At 39.1% G+C, this 19,940-nt stretch overlaps 1 protein-coding gene across 1 annotated transcript in view; it reads right to left on the reverse strand.

Annotated features, from left to right (window-relative positions):
• Window positions 1-19,940, reverse strand: part of cfap299 (cilia and flagella associated protein 299) — a 74,369-nt gene that overhangs the window by 18,500 nt on the left and 35,929 nt on the right. The gene's annotated exons all lie outside the window — the stretch shown is intronic.

A 19,940-nucleotide genomic window follows, 5' to 3' on the forward strand; every position in this document is an offset into this window, starting at 1 on the left:
CTTACAAACCTGCTGTAAGGCACAGCTAAATTGAACAGATCTGAACTGAACTTAAAGGTGACTGATGCTTCCTTGAACTAGTTAGGATGTCTGAACAAAACATGTTCATTCTGCAGATAATCATTATTGGGTGATGAGGTTTTGGTCTGGTTAGTTCTGCCTGACTTCAGATCTGTTCAAATTTCCCAACTTAACGTTAACACTCACATGTGAAAACGGTGCAAACAGATGCACAATTATGCAACTATACACCTTTGAAAAGCATCAGTAGATCCTCCTGCACAACCAACAAGAATACAGCAAATGGTTTCTGGATGGTAAATCAACAGTAGAGCATTTGTCTTTTCCAGCAGCCATTGTACAGCGCATACGCCGGTAAAACCAGCTGACCAAGATTTCTGGAGTTCCACTCAGGTTGCTAGGCAACGGCGCAGTGCCCTTTGATTGTGACTTAGCAATCAGCACATTTTTGAAGCAGCTCATTTTCCACGTATCAAAAAAATATTAACTTATTGCCATAACATGGGTTGGTGTTGAACTGAATCTGGAGAAATTCTAACTCTATAATTAATGTATTTCACCTGTTTTTTATAAAAATGACATTTGTTGTAATTTGAAAATGTATAAATATAGTGAATTGAAATTAAATGAGCTTAAGGCTGAACACACATCCTGTCTTTTCATGCATTTTGTAGTCGATCTTTTATTTTATGGAATATAAAAGATAAATATGACCCAAGATTGTGCTTGAGCTTTGCAGATAGTGCTGGTAACAGACCAAACACACAAATCAGATGTAGAGACAATGAGTGCAGCAGGGGAAATGGGTCTGGATTCTTCAATGTAAGCATATCCTCACTATAAAGACAAGTTTTCCAGCTGCTTATCGGTGAGAGCCTCTTCAAAGTTGCGTTTAAACAACCATTGGAAGAAAAAGATGAGAAATGACTTTATCACTGGATTCAGACAAAGAGATCTGGAGCCAAGTAGTTCAAAACCAACCTGGGTAAAAGCAGAACATGAATCGATCTTTTTATGTTGACTTGATAGTACAGATAACACCTGATGACAACGAACGGGAAGAACTCCCAACAAAGGACGGACTCAGGTGTGAAGAGGTTGTTTTGTCTGCCTGTTCCCACAAAGAAAAGATGTTTTTCTTTCTTTTCTGACTCCTTTTGTGTTTGACATGTCTTGTTTGCTCTGAGCATGAGTAAGTCAAACTGTTCTGCTTACAGTAACACCTCCTTGCAGGATACCTCAGAGTACGGTATCCCATTTGTGTGCCTGTCAGGAGGTGGGCCCTCTGCAGGGCGGGGGCTGCAGAGCTCACAGGAAAAAACGCATCTTTCATGTTTCCATTAAGCAAATTTACTTTTGCAATAACAGTTTGCGCAGATATATAGTCAATGGAAATAAATGCACCTATACGTAAACATATTAATAGGGTTTTTTTTTCAGGCTACATATAGAGCTCAGTTAATTTCTTTCAAATATAGAGAGCTTAGAATAAACATATCACACTCCTACTTGCTGCTAAACAAGCACCTTGAATTTCCAGGCTGCTTGCTGAAGGAAGCCGGGGGACCTCCACTTTACGCCATGGAAAACAAGCAGAGGCTTTACATCACCTGTCAACAATTATCAAGAACAGGTGCTGTGACCTCACAGGGCAGTGAGGGAGAGGCCCCGCTTTATGGCAAACATCAGTCTGGTTAATAGTCGAGACGCTGAGTGCTGCTCAGCCCCAGGTACAGATACTGGCTCATTGTTTTACTCTTTGAAATCCTCCTCATGTGTGTCCTTTAGAAACTTCACCGCTGACCTTAGGTAGAAGGTTACATAAACTAATAAGCAGACTGGGAGAATCCTTTAATCTACAATTCAATGCAACAAAAGCATTTCAACGCCCTGCGGCCACTGCTCTCTTATGAAGACTCAAAAAATATGTTTGTTCGTTCAGAGACAAACTGTTAAACTGAACCCAGCTGACACTAACCGAGCTTCGATGAATAACCCTCCGCCTCTTTCTGCTCAGATGTGAATTACTCCAATCCTTCAGAGGATTGGAGTAATTCTGATTCAAACAGAAGCTGACGGGGGCCTGACACGTACTGCGTCCGTCTTTGTGCTTTTGACAATGTCCTACAGGTGGGAAGACAATGATGGCTGGACCACCTGACATCCTGTGGCATGTGTGTGTGTGTGACTGTACACACACACAGAAACCTAAACAAAGCTAGCAAGCCACAGGATGGGGTAATGAACTCTGCCGCAGAAACACTCAGCTGTCGGTAACGTCTGTGGATGTCTGTCGCCTTTGTTTTCTCAGAGTCCTGTTGACGTTTTTTCAGCCGATGCTCTCGTCCTTTCAGCATGCTGAGTGCAGCCGATTCAACATGTTGGAAGGACATTGGGGCTCAGAGAGCGAGATCATTCTGCAGCTAAACTGCTCTTAATGCACAAACCCAACAGAATTGTGTCTTTTTTTAATCAGATGATTCATTCACTTGATTTTTCATTTTTGTTGTGAACTGTAAAGTGCATTAATCTTATCTGAAAATCAATAAGGAATGTATTGATAAAGCCTAATTCTGGCATTTGGATCAATTCTCAGGATCAGAGCTAAATCTAAAATACTTCAAGGACGGCAGTTTTACCTTTATTAAGATTAGAAAAGACGTGATTTATTAATCCCAGAATTGGACAATTATCTCAATTTGTCTTTACGTTTGAAAGCACCTACAGTAAATTATAAAAAGCTTTGCTACTTGTCTCGGATTTCTCTCTCTGCTCTTCTTCCTATACATCTTCTGTTGAATACAGGCCACCTGTGTCACAGATAGAGAATATGCCCTGCTTTTAATATTAGATCTGATTGATGGCATTTCAAAAAGACTGGAAAGAAGCTAATATATATGCTGCTGAATGGTTACATGTGTAATTTTTAAACTGTCTTCATAGCAGCAACACTGATGACTTTTTCTTTGTTCATTTGAACCAGCTGGTTAACTGGCACAGACTTGATTTCCAGGATAGTTTATAACATTTCAAAAGGCCATTTCAAGGTCCTAATGTTAGTTTTCTTTATCAACTCCTTTGAAAGGGTGGATAAAGTGTCTCTGTCCTTTAGAAACAGACAGTTCTCTTCTGTTTTCTTGACATTTTTCAATCTTTAACAAAACACTAATTATTTGACTCCAGCTCTATAAGATGTTTTATTAAAGGTGTTGATCAATCAATCAATCAAATTTTATTTGTATAGCACATTTCAATAGCAAGGCATTTCAAAGTGCTTTACATAATTAAAATAAAAACAGCATGTAATAAACAATGAGAAAGAGAAAGAGATTTTGAAAAAACAAAAAACAAAAAAAAAAAACTGCACCCCTTTTAGGACTTCAGTCAAACGTCGTTTAACTGAAGTCCTTAGAGTCCCAGTTAAACGTCGTTTAACTGAAGTCCTTAGAGTCCCAGTTAAACGTCGTTTAACTGAAGTCCTTAGAGTCCCAGTTAAACGTCGTTTAACTGAAGTCCTTAGAGTCCCAGTTAAACGTCGTTTAACTGGGACTGTGGTGCATAGAAGCTGAATGCTGCTTCTCCTCATTTTCCGGGGGGCTTTAAATCATTAAAACATAAACAGTGAGTAAGAGAAATAAAAAGCTGTAGAACTTTAGTTGAGACGCCTTCAACTGGGACTCCAACCCTTCGGACTTTAGTCAAAACGCCGTTTGACAAGGACTCTAACCTCTAGATATAGCTCTTTTAAAATTCACTTACGTTTCTGTTATCGTGTACATCATTAAAACATAGACAGTGAGAAAGAAAAATAAAAATAAATTAATAGATAAAAAGAAAAGATAAAAACATTAAAAACATCGAAGACATCAAAACCCACTCTCTAGCCCTAATTTAGCCATAAGCAGCTCTAAATAGGTGGGTTTTAAGTTGAGATTTAAAGGCACCCACTGTTTCAGCTGTTTTACAGTTTTCTGGAAGTTTGTTCCAAATTTGTGGTGCATAGAAACTGAATGCTGCTTCTCCTCATTTGGTTCTGGTTGTGGGGATACAGAGCAGACCAGAACCAGAAGATCTGAGGGGTCTAGACGGTTGGTACAGCAGTAACAGATCTTTAATGTATTGTGGTGCTAAACCGTTCAGTGATTTATAAACTAACAACAGTATTTTATAGTCTATTCTTTGAGCAGGGAGCCAGTGTAGGGACTTTAAAACAGGTGTTATGTGCTCTATCTTCCTGGTTTTAGTGAGAACGCGAGCAGCAGCTTCTGGATCAGCTGCAGCTGTTCGATTGATTTATTAGTCAGACCTGTGAAGACGCTGTTGCAGTAATCAATGCGGCTAAAGATAAACGCATGTATGAGTTTCTCTAGATCTCGCTGAGACATTAGTCCTCTAATCCTGGAGATGTTCTTCAGGTGATAGAAGGCCGACTTTGTGACTGTCTTAATGTGGCTCTGAAGGTCCAGGTCAGAGTCCATCATTACTCCCAGGTTTCGGGCTGATCGCTGGTTTTCAGTTGTAATAACTGAAGCTGCGCAGCTAAAGTTATTATCTTTAGGTCCAAAGATAATAACTTCAGTTTTGTTTCTGTTCAGCTGGAGAAAGTTTTGGCACATCCACACATTTATCTGTTCTAAGCATCTATTCAGTGATTGGATGGGTTCAGAGTCACCTGGTGACATCGTGATGTAGAGCTGTGTATCATCCGCATAGTTATGGTAGCTGATCTTATTTCCTGGTATAACCTGAGCCAGTGGGAGCATGTAGATATTGAAAAGGGGTCCTAGGATTGAACCTTGGGGTACCCCACATGTGACCTTTGACCTCTCTGATGAGAAGTTTCCGATTGAAACAAAGAAATCCCTGTTTTTTATGTAAGATTCAAACCAGTTGAGCACTGGACCGGAGAGTCCGACCCAACTCTGCAGTCGATTCAGTAAGATGTCGTGGTCAACAGTGTCGAAAGCTGCACTGAGGTCCAACAGAACCAGCACTGTGGTTCTCCCACAGTCTGTGTTTATGTGGATATCACTGAACACTTTGACTAGGCCGTCTCCGTGCTGTGGTGAGCACGAAAACCAGACTGGAAGGAGTCAAAGCGATTCATTATTGTTAGGAAGTTAGTTAATTGTTTAAAAACTGCTTTTTCTAAAATCTATCCCAGCCCTAATTGGCTGCGTCAGTAAATTTAGTAAAATATCTGGGTATAAGGTCAATTACGAAAAATCTGAAATTATGCCTTTGGGTTTCTGTGACCGGGGAGAGCCAGCATTCATCAAACCATTTCGATGGGCTCCTACGGGGTTAAAGTATCTGGGAATACGCATGACATCTAAAACTAATCAACTGTATCCCGAAAACATCAGTCCTACAATCTCCCATATAAAGGACAGATTGGTGAGATGGAAGAGGCTTCCCATATCCTTTCTGGGAAGAGTTAACCTGGTTAAGATGATAATCCTCCCTCAGTTAATTTATCCAGTGTCTATGCTGTTTCTCTTTATTGACTCTAAAGACTTAGCTGGAATAAATAAAGCAATATCAGAATTTATTTGGGCGGGCAGGAAACCTAAAATTAAAACTGAAGTTCTACAACTTCCCAGAGCCTTGGGTGGATGGGCTCTGCCCAAGATTGAGAACTATATATTGTCTTTACATGCAAGAATTATTTCAATGTGGGCTACCCAAAAGCATGCTAATGCATGGCTAAGGATTGAAGAAAGTGTTTGTAAACCCTACCACCCAATAAATCTGTTAAATAAACAACAACGAGAACTCCCAGCCATGGCTAAAGATAATTTTCTAATTACTAATACCATTAAAGCATGGAATACTCTGAAGAAAATGTTTGGACAGAATAAAAACTTTTCATGTCTGACAACACTGGTAGACAACCCGGATTTGACAGTAGAGGGCGCTGGTCCTGATCTTAGGTCATGGCGGGATGCTGGCATTGCTAGGATGCATGATCTATGGCATAGCGGAAAATTCAAGACATTTGAAGAATTAAGAACACAATATGGTATTGCTTCCAGGGACTTCTATAAATACCTTCAACTAAGGCATTATGTTAAGGCAAAAACTGACTCATTAGAGGTGGATTGTTATTTACTTGATAAAGCTATTCTTGATTGTCATAAACGTGGGAGATTTGTGTCAAGATTCTATGCTGAGTTACAAACGCTAAGGAAAGATAACTTGGAGAATTTACGATCAACCTGGAACAGAACTCTGAAAAGCACAATTGATTCAGAAGCATGGGAAGACATCTTGACTCTGCCTTCCAGAATCTCAGTATGCAACCGATATAAAGAAATGCAATATAATATTTTACACAATGTATACATATCACCATATATATATAGCAAGTACACACCAGGAAGCTCTCCAAACTGTCCTAAATGTAAAGTAGCTACAGGAACTAGAATTCACTGCCTATGGGAATGTAAAATTATAGAGGCATTCTGGCAGGCAGTGTGTCATGAAATCAGCTCTGCTATAGGACAAACAGTGCATCCTGGTCCAGTGCTTTGTCTACTTGGACTCATACCCACTCACCTGGGTACTCACAAAGAGACTGTGCAATTCTTATTAATGTTGGCCAGAAAGGTAATAATGGTTAAATGGATAGGTTGTGATGCCCCATCGATCCAGCTATGGAAAAACCTATTTTCTGAAGTGATTGTATTAGAAAGATTGAGATACTCTCTGGATGGAAAATTTTATACCTTTAAAAGAAGATGGGAACATGTTCTTAATTATTTCAAAATTAACAAACCAGTAAAGTGAACCTAAATGACATGTCATTGAGTCTGTAGCTCAACTGGTGCCTGTCAAGAGAATGCTGTGACTTATTTACATGCCTCCAAATTTTCTCTTCTGATTCTGTGCTGTGTAAGTTTTTTTTTTTTATTTTATTTTATTTTTTTTATGTTTATATATATTTTATTTTTAATGTTTATATGTTTGTATAAATCTCAAAATGCCTAATAAAAAAACAACAACAAAAAACTGCTTTTTCAATAACTTTGCTGATGAATGGGAGGTTGGAGATCGGCCTGTAATTCTGCAGTAGTGATTTGTCTAGATTGTTGATATATCACACCACGGTTTAGTTGTCAGTTATCCTAATGACTTGAATTTTGCTGAATCTGAAAAACATCAGAGTTAAAGAGTAAAGTCCCTGAGGGACTCTATTGTTCAGAATTATTGTCGCTAATGCAGTTATTTGTTTCATTTATGACAAGAAGTTAAACAATGTTACATCCTGACTTTCTTTATTAGCTGCATTAACTTCTGTTTGTCAAATGAAGCAGAAATAATGCGACATGTTTGATCTGATGGAAACCTTTCAGCCAAAGGTTACATATAGAAACATATCAGCCCCAAACTCCACGGCTTCATTCACAACTGGCTCACTGTTGGGCCTTCTATTTTTACTTTCCATTTCGCTCTCTTGTTTACATTTGGGCACCAAAACAACTTGATTAGAGGCACAAAAGATTATTCAGCAAGCCGAGGAAATGTGTATTTTAATCACCGAATCCCAGCCAGAGCCCCACAGACTAAAGAAACAAAATTAAAAAAAGGCATGATTTTCTTCCAGTAAGCTGGTTGATGATCGTGTACTAAAGTACTGAAAGCTGGCAGTAAACAATGAAGATGGTTTCAACCCTGACCGTTTGTGCTTTGCCCATCCCCCATGTCTGCGCTCTGACTCGGACCCGTCTGCCAGCTCCTGTGGACTCCTTCCTCTTGCTCCTCATCCCACAGCCCACCTCTGCCCACACCAGCTCCCTCAGGCCCTGGGAACAATCCTGCAGTGTCAGGGAGCCGTGCAGGTGTCTTGCGGTGTCAGCTGCCACACTGTTTATTATTGGTGGTCTGCGCCTTAGGAGGAATCGCAGGCCATCACTAACAACTGTGTAAATTTGTTAGGGTAAGGAAAACACGGCCTGTGCTACAGAAACGTTTTTAGTTGGGAACTCTTTTTCTGGATAGCTTTCCCCTTTCTTGATATTTGCTGATGACTGAGTGCATGTGCTGTGGAGAGATTGGGGTGGGTTTTGGGAGGGGGATGAGGGTTGGGAGGTGGGGGGCTTTGCTTATTTGACTTGGAAGTGACTTCACACGGCCAGCTTGTGAAATAGATGCAATGGTGGAAACCATATGTGCTGAGGTGACTTGCATCAGTGGGGATCTACCCAAATTACACTTCCTGCAGGATATGCTATCCAGAGCCAGAGCTCACTAACTCACAGGTTTGTTACCAGTGGAGCATTGCAGTCAGTAACACACCTTAGCTGTTAGCATGTCTTATATTTATTTAATCTTATATAAAAGCTTTAACACATATTAGAGTGGAAAATCTATCTTAATTTTCTTTAGATCTAATTCGGTGACAATCTATGAAATGTACATAGCAACAAGGTTTCCATCCATCCCAGTGAAGAATATTTATACTAAATAATAATGGGAAATAATCTGTGGAGGAGCTGACTCACTCTTCTTTGCAGAATTGTTTTAATTCAGAAACATTTGATGGTTTAAAGCATGAAAATCCTGTTTATGGTCATACAAAAGCATCTCAATCAATTTTAAGTCTAAACATTGACTTACACTCACTGAAACCTTCATTTTTCAATTGCGCTATTTTTTCTGTCCCAACACTGTGGTTAATCATACCTACGTTGGGGGTTTAAGGCTATTGCAGATACAAAAAGAGGCAAAAGACTCAGATTTTTAGATTAATCTCAGAAACCTTCTAGAAAAAAAACCTTGGAAATTTCTGAGTTTCAAAAGTCACAACTTTGCTAGAAAAAAATAGGTTTTCTGGGAAAAAACTTGTAACTTTCAGAGTTAGGGAAAAAAAATAAAATTTTGAGTGTTTTAGAAGAAATGTATTACTTTGTTTTCTATCAAAAATGGCTCTAATACTTAAAATATTTGTAAAGTGGGAAAATATGTTTCCACGCCACAGTTAATCTACACACATAGAAACAACATATTTTTCGAGCTCAATCATTTCACATGCATGAACATGAACCAACCAAAATAAGAAATGCTGCCATGTCTGCAGTTTTTTCAGTTCAGCTGCACTCAGATCTTTTTCTGTCATTAAAATAACAACAAAATAAATTAATTAAATTTTACATCTAGTAGTAATTGTCTGATGTGATTTTGAGTGCAAGAAACAGGGATGAAAATAATCAGAAGGCATTTCAATTTTTTTTTTTTTTGCTCTTTTATAATTACAGGGTGTGTCACTACACAGATGTTTTGCCAGCGAATAAAAAAATGCACAAGTGAAGTGTTCAAAAGGACTCGTTGCTCTGTGATGTGGTTGTATCTGTATTCCCTTAAACCCAACACAAAGGTTGGTCAGGCCCACAAAACACTTGACTAAATAAATACACTGGCATGGTGGCTTTTCCCTTTTTAATGCCGTTCTCTGGTTTCTAGAAGTGTAGTTCTAGACAAAGTGAACAGGATATGTTCTATTTAATGAATTTATACAACAATAAAAATTGTTTGGGTTCTAAAATCCATAACAATATATCAGGAAACAACATTAAAACAAATAAAATGAAAATTCCCAATTTGCAATCCTTTCACTTCCAAAAAATGTAGAGCCTATATCTGTGTTAAAATGATGGAATTTTGTGTTTTTTCCAAATGCATCCATGGACTTGCTGCATGTGTGTTTTTGCACAAATAAATAAATCCAAAAGCAGGTGTCCTCGCGTTGAGCTCTCTAAACACCCAATGGTAGTCAGCTACGCCCAGTGAGGTTAGCCATGAGGGCAGAGCGACTGCGGCCAAACACCAAAACGGGAATCAGCTCCGCCAATCAGTCAGGAAGGCAAAAAGCAGCTAGCTCAACCCTGGGTTGCGTTGGCTCCTGCCTCTTCGGAGAGGCCGGCAGTAAAGCCATCACCACAAAATAAGTGGCTTGAACCCACGCGCTTGAAATTACAGGGCACTCCGAATCAGAAAATGCTATTCTGCTTTTCGCAATTGATGTTTAAGAAATTCTATTAAAACCTCCCCAGTTGGGCCCAAAACGCAGCTTTGCTGCTTTTCCTCCATGCCGGCTAGAGAAATCCTGCTTCATCTGGAGATTTCTAACGCTCTGCAGAAGCAGCAAACTGGTATGCACACAATGGGGTACGTATGGATGCATGACAACACCGCAGTGGAAGCTGTGGTTGTGCTGAGGAGGTATAAATGCAGCATTTAGCAAATTACAAAATCTGAAGGCCAAGAATAGCCACAACATGCCTCTATTCTAGACGGGGGAATGCAACTTCCTGCTGCAGCAGGAAGCAGGGATGGAAATATGAACAAACATCATCAGATGACCAGTTTTGATGTTGTTCTTTTTATGCTCCACGCAGCTTAAATATGCAGAATTATGTGTTTTCCAGCAACATAAAATCATTTTATATCACTATCAAGTAATTATGTTACCTTCAGTTGTTATAAAAACACCGTATTTATCAAATGTTTGATATACATTTGGGCCTTTGTCTCTTTAAAAACTCCTGCTCTTTCTGAAGGGCCGCCTTCAGGAGGTCATCGAAACATCTCCTCTATTAACCCTTTAACATTTTTACCAGCATTGCACTGAGAAGTAGCTCCTATAATGAGCTCAGCTGAAGCACAGCTCCACCAGGTGTCTGCTAATTGCTGCTGGCTAGTCTAAAGGAGCTGAGTGAGGGAGGGCTGTTCTGTGAAGTGGAAGCTTGGAAACTGCAGCTCCAAGGAGAATCTTAACAGGAGATTAAACGATTTCTCAAGCATCCATGAAAGAATCATAACGACACTCCCGTTATGTTTTTGATGAGAGAATAACAAAATAACATGATATTAGAGCTACAAAAAAAAGAGTCCGTTTTACACAATACTGCCCCTTTAAGGAAAAGTGTTTTTGTCGACAAAGGTAAAAGAAATCAAACTCAAACAGTTACAGCAGAAAATCTGAACAGCACAACCAACAGGCTCTTCTTTTAGTTCTGCTCCTGCACTTTGCCATGTTTACTTGTTAGGAAACATAAAACTTTCTGTTCCACCAACACAAAAAGTGGCAGATCCGCCTCTGGTCCTCACAGCTGCAGCAGATAAAGATTTTCCTCCATGTTGAGAAAAGGCTGTCATCTTGACAGGTGGCATCACTTACGACGCTCGTCTCAGGACCCTGTATAGCAGAGGAGGGGGAGTAACGTTTCTGCTTTGTGCGAGAGCGAAGAAGAAAGTCCGGCCTCTACAGTAAATTATCTGCATGCCTGAATTCATGGAGGAATTACGGGTTGAGGATAGCAGGCGGGTCTGGCACATGCGGTCACAACACAAATCAGTCAAATGCCATCTCAGCGACGGATTTCAGACACCAAAGTGACCGAGGAAGGCATATCTTTTTCCTGCCCTCCTCTCCCAGAATCATTTTCCACATTCCTCTGGCTTTTAAATTACCAGTTTGGCCTAAAATATACGAGTGTGAAAGCAGAGCAGCAAGGTCACTTTTTCTCTGGTAAGGTTGCAAAAGGTTCTCCATAAAAAAATGGAAGTTTTTAGTGTGAGAAAACTTTAACGCCTTTTGTTCCATCTACTCATTTAAATATAGCAAAAATCTTTTAGGTGTTGTTGCAAGACTGTCGGTCAATGTCCATCAGTTGGCACACAAAAAGACCTTTGGCTAAACGAATCAGAAGACTTTTATAGATGGTTTAATGGGAGCATTAAAGCCTAAATGTTGACATTTTATGACATGTAGTTCATTTAATGTTCTCACAATGAATTACTGGATGATTTCTGTTTGAGTATGCTCCTGTAAAAAGTATAAACATAAGTTTTACTTTAAGCAAAACAATGCAATAAAGATTTTTTAACAGATGTTGTTTCCATAGCTTTACAGTTTAATCTCCCTCATGTCACAACAAACTGTCATCTTGAGCCAATTTACTTCCGGAAATCCCCAGAACTCCAACGGGAAGGTTTTCAGTTTTCCATCAGCCGACATGTGAGGCCAATGTATATGTCATTAATGTCACTGGGAAACCACACGAGTTAAATATATGGATTTCACCTTATTGGTGCAAAAATGTGATGTCTGCCCAGCTTATGGTTGTTTTCACACTTGTAAGTAGAAGGACTCTGAACCAATTGTGTGTGTTTTTTGTTTTTAAAGTTGACATTGAATATGTACGGCGACGTATTAGGGTCATTTTATATAGAAAAAAAAAGTTAATCTTTGCCTAAGAGCTCATAAAGTTTTGGATTAATCTCAGAAAATTTCAAGAAAAAAACACATAAAATTCTGGAGTTTCAAAAATTGAACATTTTGGAGTTTTTTTCTGAAACATTTTCTACTTTTGACACTCAGAAATATTTTTCTAGAAAATTTCTGGTGGGTTTTAGCTAATTTTTGATCTTTCAAACTCATAGTTTGAAAGCGAATAAAAAAACGCACAAGTGAAGTGTTCAAAAGGACCTGCTGCTCTGTGATGTGGTTCTATCAAAGGTTGGTCAGATCCCAAGAAACACTAAATACACTGGCATGGTGGAGTTTCCCTTTTTAAATGATCTGTTTACCATCCTGTTCTTTCTAGAGATAAAGACAAACAAATATAGTGTACATGTGCAGTCCTGCACAAAGTGAACAGGTTGCATTCTACATAATGAACGTACAGAGCAATAAAAATTACGTTGGTGACAAAAACCATAAAAATTTGTCAGAAAACAGTATTATAGCAAATAGACACTAAAGTTCACTGAGACTTTCCAATTTGCATCTGGCTAAAAATTAAAAAGATTTCTGGAACTTCAAAAGTTGAAAATTATCAACTTTTTATTCCAGAAAAGTTTAGAGTTTTGAAACTGAGAAATTTCCAAGTTTTGTCTATAGAATTTCTGAGATTAATCACTTTATTCTAAAATTAATTTGCATTCGTTTCGAAAAGTCTGGATGCTTCGGTGAATTTTCTGTGAATCAGAACTCCAAATTGTTCATGGAAACTCTTTCTATTCTCAGATTTCTTCAAAAATATTGGAAAACAAACGCACCTTAGGAAGCTGAAGAGCCAAAACAGTTTCCACTGTGGCTGTTAATGCATATTAAGGTGTATTTAGTGTTTGAACCAATAAAATAGGCAGCTATAAGTGTTTTAGAAAGTGTCTCACGTATTCACAGGTTTCAGCTATTTGCGGGCCCCTGCGGTCCCTAAACCCCACAGGGGGCTCCACTTTATTGGTGATATAAAGATTATGAGCTACACCAATTCATTAAATGCTTTCCAAATGCTACACTGACATGCTGCTATAATCAGATGCTAGGACTGGATTGAAACTAAGAAAAAAAAACAAAAAAACAGCCAAAGTCCAAACAAAACCTACAAATACTCAAGAAAAGTATTGGTCAGTGTTTTACACAATCCAGCTATTCAGAAGGAAAAAAGAAATCAGCGTTATAAAGACATTTTATACACCAAATCGCAGCATAAACTTTGACAGGAATTACATTTAGCTGTAGATTACAAACACGCTTAGAGTTATGCGACAGCAATCAGATAAGCATTCTTCTTGGAGGGCATGAGTGCCTCACATCCTTGTAGCGCATCGTTAAAAACTGATCCTAATTATCGCAGGGCTTTGCAAACATTCCACATTCGCTTTGGTTCTAAAGTGGACATAAACATGGCCGCCACAAACAGCTCTTTTAGGTTCACTCCCTTCCTGTTATTTGAGGTGGATGCTTTAATAGATTCTTTTAAGAGCAGGGAAGTGCATGATGCATTGGTCAGCTGCATCTGAAGCTCCACAGATGCAGCAGCGGACCTTCTCACAAAGTTTCTGCGCCGGAGGAAGGAACCACATGACGGTGGTCCGGCTGCAGTAAACACATACCGATCTTTCACACCAACGCTTGCAACTATTTAAAGAGCAACCAGCAGCTTCCAGTTGTACAATGGGGATGTGGTAGTTTTACTTCTGACTGAATTGAGTCTGCAGAGTATGAAAACATTTTACACCGAGGACAAAAATGTTTGTTTGCTGCTACTTTATCTGTGAAGCAGTTTTAAAGGGGCTGTTAAATCAACGTTTTTGATCTTTACATCATGTTATGATGTTGTTCCCTCATGAAAAACACACCGAGCTGCCTTGATTTTCTTCATGCATGTTTGAGAAAACTTTTAATCTCCATGGCGACCATTCAGCTAAACAAAACGCCTGGTTGGACTTAGCTCCGCCTTAGAACTGAAATTTCCAAGTTTCCACACTTGCTCCTCACAGAGCAGCCCTCTCCTGCAGCTCCTCCATTCAGCTCCTTCAGACCAGCAACAGCAACTAGCAAACACCTGGTGGAATGCTGGTAAAAATGTTAAAGGGTTAACAGAGGAGCGATACTGTGATGACTTCCTGAGTGCGGAGTTTCAGAAAGAGCCACTGTTTTTAAAGAGACAGAAGCCCAATTTCAAGGTGTTAAATATCAAAGTGAAAGTCATATTTAATATGTACAGCATTTTTATAACACAGTTTTTTGATTGTGCTATAAAATGATATAATGTCCCTGGAAAACACATACTGCCCCCTTTAAAAACAAAATGTTTCCTCTTCATGACCATAAGAAAATCTTCTGGTCCATATTAACATCATGGTGTGGAGACTACATGTTTCGCCCTTTCTCTGTAAAATGTCTGTGAATGTCATTTTTCAAGTTTTGCCACAGATTCTCAATTGTATTTAGGTCTGAACTTTGACTATGCCATTTTAGCACATGGATAAGCTCTGATCTAAATGACTGTATTGTAGCTGTGGTTGTATGGTCATTGGAAGAGGAAGAAGCTTTTGGAGGCATCCATCTGTCTTTCCGTCTACTCTAACCAGCTTCCCCATCTCTGCAGAATAAAAACCTTCCCACAGAATGATGCTGCCATCACCACAGTTCACTCAGTGGGATGTACAATGTTGGTTTCCCTCCACATTTTGTGTGATCTCCTGCTGCAAAGTTTTAAACAAACCTTCCAGGTTTCTTTCTACAACAAGGCCAGATTTTTGGAAATTGTGAGAAGTTGTAGGTCTGCAGCTGATCCATGATGAGATGATGTCCTGAACCCAACGCTGCTTTAAACTTCAGTTATTAACGAGGCTGAGTGAAAATGTGCCTGATTGTTAAAATCTGAAGATGTGAAAAAGTATTGCACCATTTTTCTTCCACTTTAAATAAAAAAGAAAGTAGCAGGAACATTTTAGCGAAGAGCTGTGTATGATATAACGTCTAGGAGAACTGAGGAAGTTTGCAAACTGAGCCTAATGGAGATTAATGTTTCATGTTTTCAGATTTTAATTGCCTCTGTAAATCACACCCAGTGAAATCTGCCGGTTGTCCACCTGTCCAACATCCATTTTCCTGTTCTTGTAACTCCAGTCCTGAAAATATGTGTCTCTGCTTTGATGTGTTGCTCTGAAAGAGAGCAGGTGACCAGTCCGGTTCGCCAGGCTGGTAGCACAGGAGCCAATGACCACTTACAGTTACTGATGCAAGCAGAAAGAGGGAAAAGAGTTTGGCAAAGGAGCTTGTGTTTGAGAAATATTAAATATCTTTACTTAGGCATTATATCCAGATGATGTTAATGTAGTTAGACACAGAGGTGTGGGAGAATAAACCAGAAAAGATGGATATTCACCAGGTCCTAAAAGTCACTAAAACAAAGCAGATTTCAGGTTTTTTTTTACAATGTTTGACAATGTGGGGATTTCATCAAAAGCAAAAGTGTTATAGTAGTTTTTGTTTGTAGATTGGACGCCTCTGCTGCCTGGCACAGTGAAGAGTGGGGCTGGTGCAGGATGTTCAATGGAGCTAAATACCTCAAAACCAGGAGCAGCCACACAGAGCTGGAAATATAACCGAATGGCAGACATTTCCTCCATGTCAACACTTAGAGAAACTCATTTTTTATTGTATCTCACCTCCAAACATAAATGCCAGGGGTTACCTTAGGTTAACATGAGCACAGTTTCCTTTACAGAACAGTAAAACTGGAAAATGAAACACCTAAAACATTTTTTAAAATGAATTAAAAGACATCTAATGGACTAAAATTCACTTCGCAAAAATATAAACAAACTTATATGTTATGGACCTTTTACAAATAGCAATATTGTTTTTCCTAATAAGCACAGCAATTGCAATATTTACAAACAAGCAACTATTTCTAACAAAAATAGTTAATTTAACATTTTTTTCTTGTCCATCAGGGGTTAAAGGAAACAAAAAAACGTCCGTGCTCCAGAACACCAGAAAGAACGTTTCTGGTGTTCTGGAGAGGAATGTGGGAGATGCAGCGACGGAAAAAAAAAGTCATGTCTAGGTTATAAAAATCTCAAAGTCCAAAATATTTAACATTCTACCTTAATCATCATGTCGGGGATCGCCGTTTGTTGAGGTATTAAAACCTTTGTGTTTGTTTCTGATTAGGGAGATGCGGCTGATTCCTATCTGGACATTTATGAGGAACATCAGAGCAGGGAGTACAGGGTGAAGGAAGGGCCAATCCCAGGCTGGAAAAGGCCCGGATCCAACATTCAGATCTCAGTTATACACCTTCAAATGACGTCAGACTAGATCAGACATTAGTTCCTGCCATGAATAGATAAATCACTGATACATGGCTTAATCCATGGTGTTACATAAGGGCTGGCTGTCCTAACTGATACTCCACTGATGCATCTTATCATCAATGTTGTCTAGCCTCTGTTCAGAACCGTGCCGGAGACGTTGTCTTTTCTCTGCCGTTGTAAGATTATCTGGCCGGTCAGCTGCTGTCTGGTCTGGTCCGACCCAGCTGCTTGTGTTTAGCTCAGCCACTGAGTCACAGCTCAATTTCCAAATATTCCTGTTCTGTTAAACTGGCACTTAGAAAACCACTCATCCTCCTCTTCAGGCATCTGACCCCCCAATATGGAATTATAATTTTACCTTGACATATTCTGTTTTCTCTTTAATTTGATGTTTTATTTGTGTTGACTCCAGATCGTTCCTTCTTAGACCAAAAACTAGTTATGGTTCGTTTATGCACTGATTTGTTCTATGCATGTACTCAATGTTTGATTGGGTTCAAGTCAGCTGGTGACATCTTAATGTAGAGCTGTGCATCATCTGTGTAGTTATGGTGACTAATCTTATTATTGGGCTTGTAGATATTCAATAAGAAGGGCCCCAAAGGAGAACCCTGAGGTACCCCGCATGGGATTGTTGACAGATTTGATGAAATGTTTCATATTGACAGAAGTCTCTGCTCTGCTCTGGTACGTCTCACATACTGTACCAGAGTCCAACCCAGCTCTCCAGTCGTTTTGGTAATATTTCATGGTCAACAGCGTCAAATGCTACGCTGAGGTCCAACAGAACCAGCACTGTGGTTCTTCCACGGTCTGTATTTATGTGGATGTCATCGAACACTTTGACAAGGGCCGTCTCGGTACTGCGGTGAGCCGACTGAAAGACGTCAAAGCAGTAGGTCATTGTTAAAAAAAAACTATTTAACTGTTGAAACAACTTTTTTGAATAATTGTGCTGTAGAATGTAAGGATGGAAGTTGGTCTGTAATTCTGCAGTCAGGTTTGATAACTGCTGTTTTTATGTTTGGGTATATTTGTCATTTTCTCTACCTTTGTTTTTGATAGGACATATCATCTGTACCTAAACTGATGTTGATGTTCAGATTAATCCTCTAATATTTTGAATTTTCTCTGTAAAGAAGTTGGTAAATTCAGTGCAGGTCCTGCTGGTGAGGTTTCCAGATGCTGGAGTCACAGGGAGGCTTGATAATCGACCAACTGTGACAATGAGACACAACCATGGTTGATGTTTTTAATGATTTCAGCGACTCTTTCCCTTCAGTGTTGAGTGTTGCAGTCTCTCTATGTAGATTTCACAGAGAAGCAGACTTTGTCCAGATTTTAAATAATTACTTCTTTCACTTCTTACTGGCGGGCGCTTCTCTACAGAGATTACTTACCAGAGACAGACTTCACTGGGAGCAATGGAATAAATGGTGTCTGACATATTATAATGGTTGTTATCTACCAATTTATCTACAGAGTTACATGACAAAAGGAAAAGTTTAATATTGCTAAATTTGCTGACAAACATTACAGGGAACCGAGAAGCAAAAGCATTGCTAAGACCTAACTGGGATCTTCTGTTTGCTACAATAATGAAGCAAATGTTGGCTTTGCCACCTTATTATGGTTATACCAATAATAGTGAGAAAACTGAAAGAACCTGACACACTTTAAAGTGGGTATTAAATTAATAGCAACTTAGGCACATCTGTTTGCAAAACGTAAACCCAGCATGAAAGACCTGAATGTCTGGAGAGGAGCATCGGCTGAGCTACTGCTGCCATCACCTTAACACTGAATCTGTACCATCCTAAATAGAGATGCACTCGGGTATCGGTTGCAATGTTTCCAGTCTATTAGGGCAGATCTATTCAGTTTAATTTTATGCTTTGAGCTCTGTGTAAAGTTCTGCTTCATTATTTATTTTACAATATATTTAGATTCCTAATTGCTCTTTTTACATTTGACCAAGATAGTCAACATATGGTTGTGTTATTTTCCCAAGCTTGTGAAGCTATTGGTGTTTTTAAGTGTGATGATGTTCTGGTGCAGAGTTAGCAAATATATTTGTAATTTAATACATTTTGTCCGTGTTTTAAAAAAGAAACATTTTAAGTGAATGTTTTTATGTATTGAATCGGTATCGGCCGATACCAAACCTCAGACATTTGTATCGGTACTGAAAGTGAAAAAAGTGCATCAGTGCATCACTATTACTAATATCCGAATATCAAATATTTGGCATCTGGACCTGAAAAACTTCCTAAAGTTTAGACCTTGCTGATAGAGATAAAAATATGTTTTAATTTCTAAAGTAATCAAGTTACCACATTTGTTTATTCTTAAGGCTATCTGGTGATTTTTTGTGAAATAAATGTCTGATGGAAATGGCCAAATGTGCACAATCTTTGATAGGTAAGAAACAAAAGACTCTTTATATGTAAAATATTGTAATTGCAATTTAAGTCAGATGTCTAACATGTTGGGATATATGTGTAAGTTGTACTTGGTGTCATCTTTTGAGTCTAAAATAATTATAGAAAATAAAACAAGCTTATTTGAAAAAAAAGAAGAATTTAAATTGAAGAAGTATGCAGCAGGGCTGCAGAATGCATAATCTACACGCTCATTTTGTTTCCATTCTTCAGTCTAAACTGTCAATCTTTAACAGAAAACAGAGTTCAAAGTGACCGGGAGGGGCACGGTTTCCTCCTAAAATGTTTGGAGATTAGTCTGATCTGAGCAAGTCGACCAAGACGAGATTTGCAAACATGAAAACAATCACCTTCCTGTTCAAAGCGAAGCATGCCATGCACTGCTGCAAACCATCCTCTGAGAAGTTTCTACGTTTTCACATCTCCACCGTCCCCTTCTGAAATGTTAACATTTGTGGTGTGAGTGTGTCACAGCGGACTTCGCTTTGAGGTCTTAAAGGGAACAAGCACTTTTCTAATTGTCAGCTCTTGCTCCCACAGCACATTAATCTGGGCAGTGCAGCCAGGGATTAGCTCCAAACAGAGGGGAAGTCCCTGCCTGCTGGTCTCACGTGAAACACACACAACACACACACGCTTGAATATGCCTAAGCATGTATTCTGTACGCATTCAGTTCATGCATATGTGAGGACACAATACACACATATAATATCGGTTCCAGTGCGCCCGCTAATGAGAAGCAGCTTTTCTAACCACTCACATTATGTGACATCATGGAGTCCCACTGTATTAAGTCTGTTAACATTTAGGAATATAAGTGAGTCAAGTCAGGAACCGTCGGTAAGCTGCAGGCGGGTGGC

Source organism: Poecilia mexicana, unplaced genomic scaffold (genome assembly GCF_051168715.1).
Source record: "Poecilia mexicana isolate PSO_F unplaced genomic scaffold, ASM5116871v1 scaffold_9, whole genome shotgun sequence".
NCBI classification, from domain to species: Eukaryota; Metazoa; Chordata; class Actinopteri; order Cyprinodontiformes; family Poeciliidae; genus Poecilia; species Poecilia mexicana.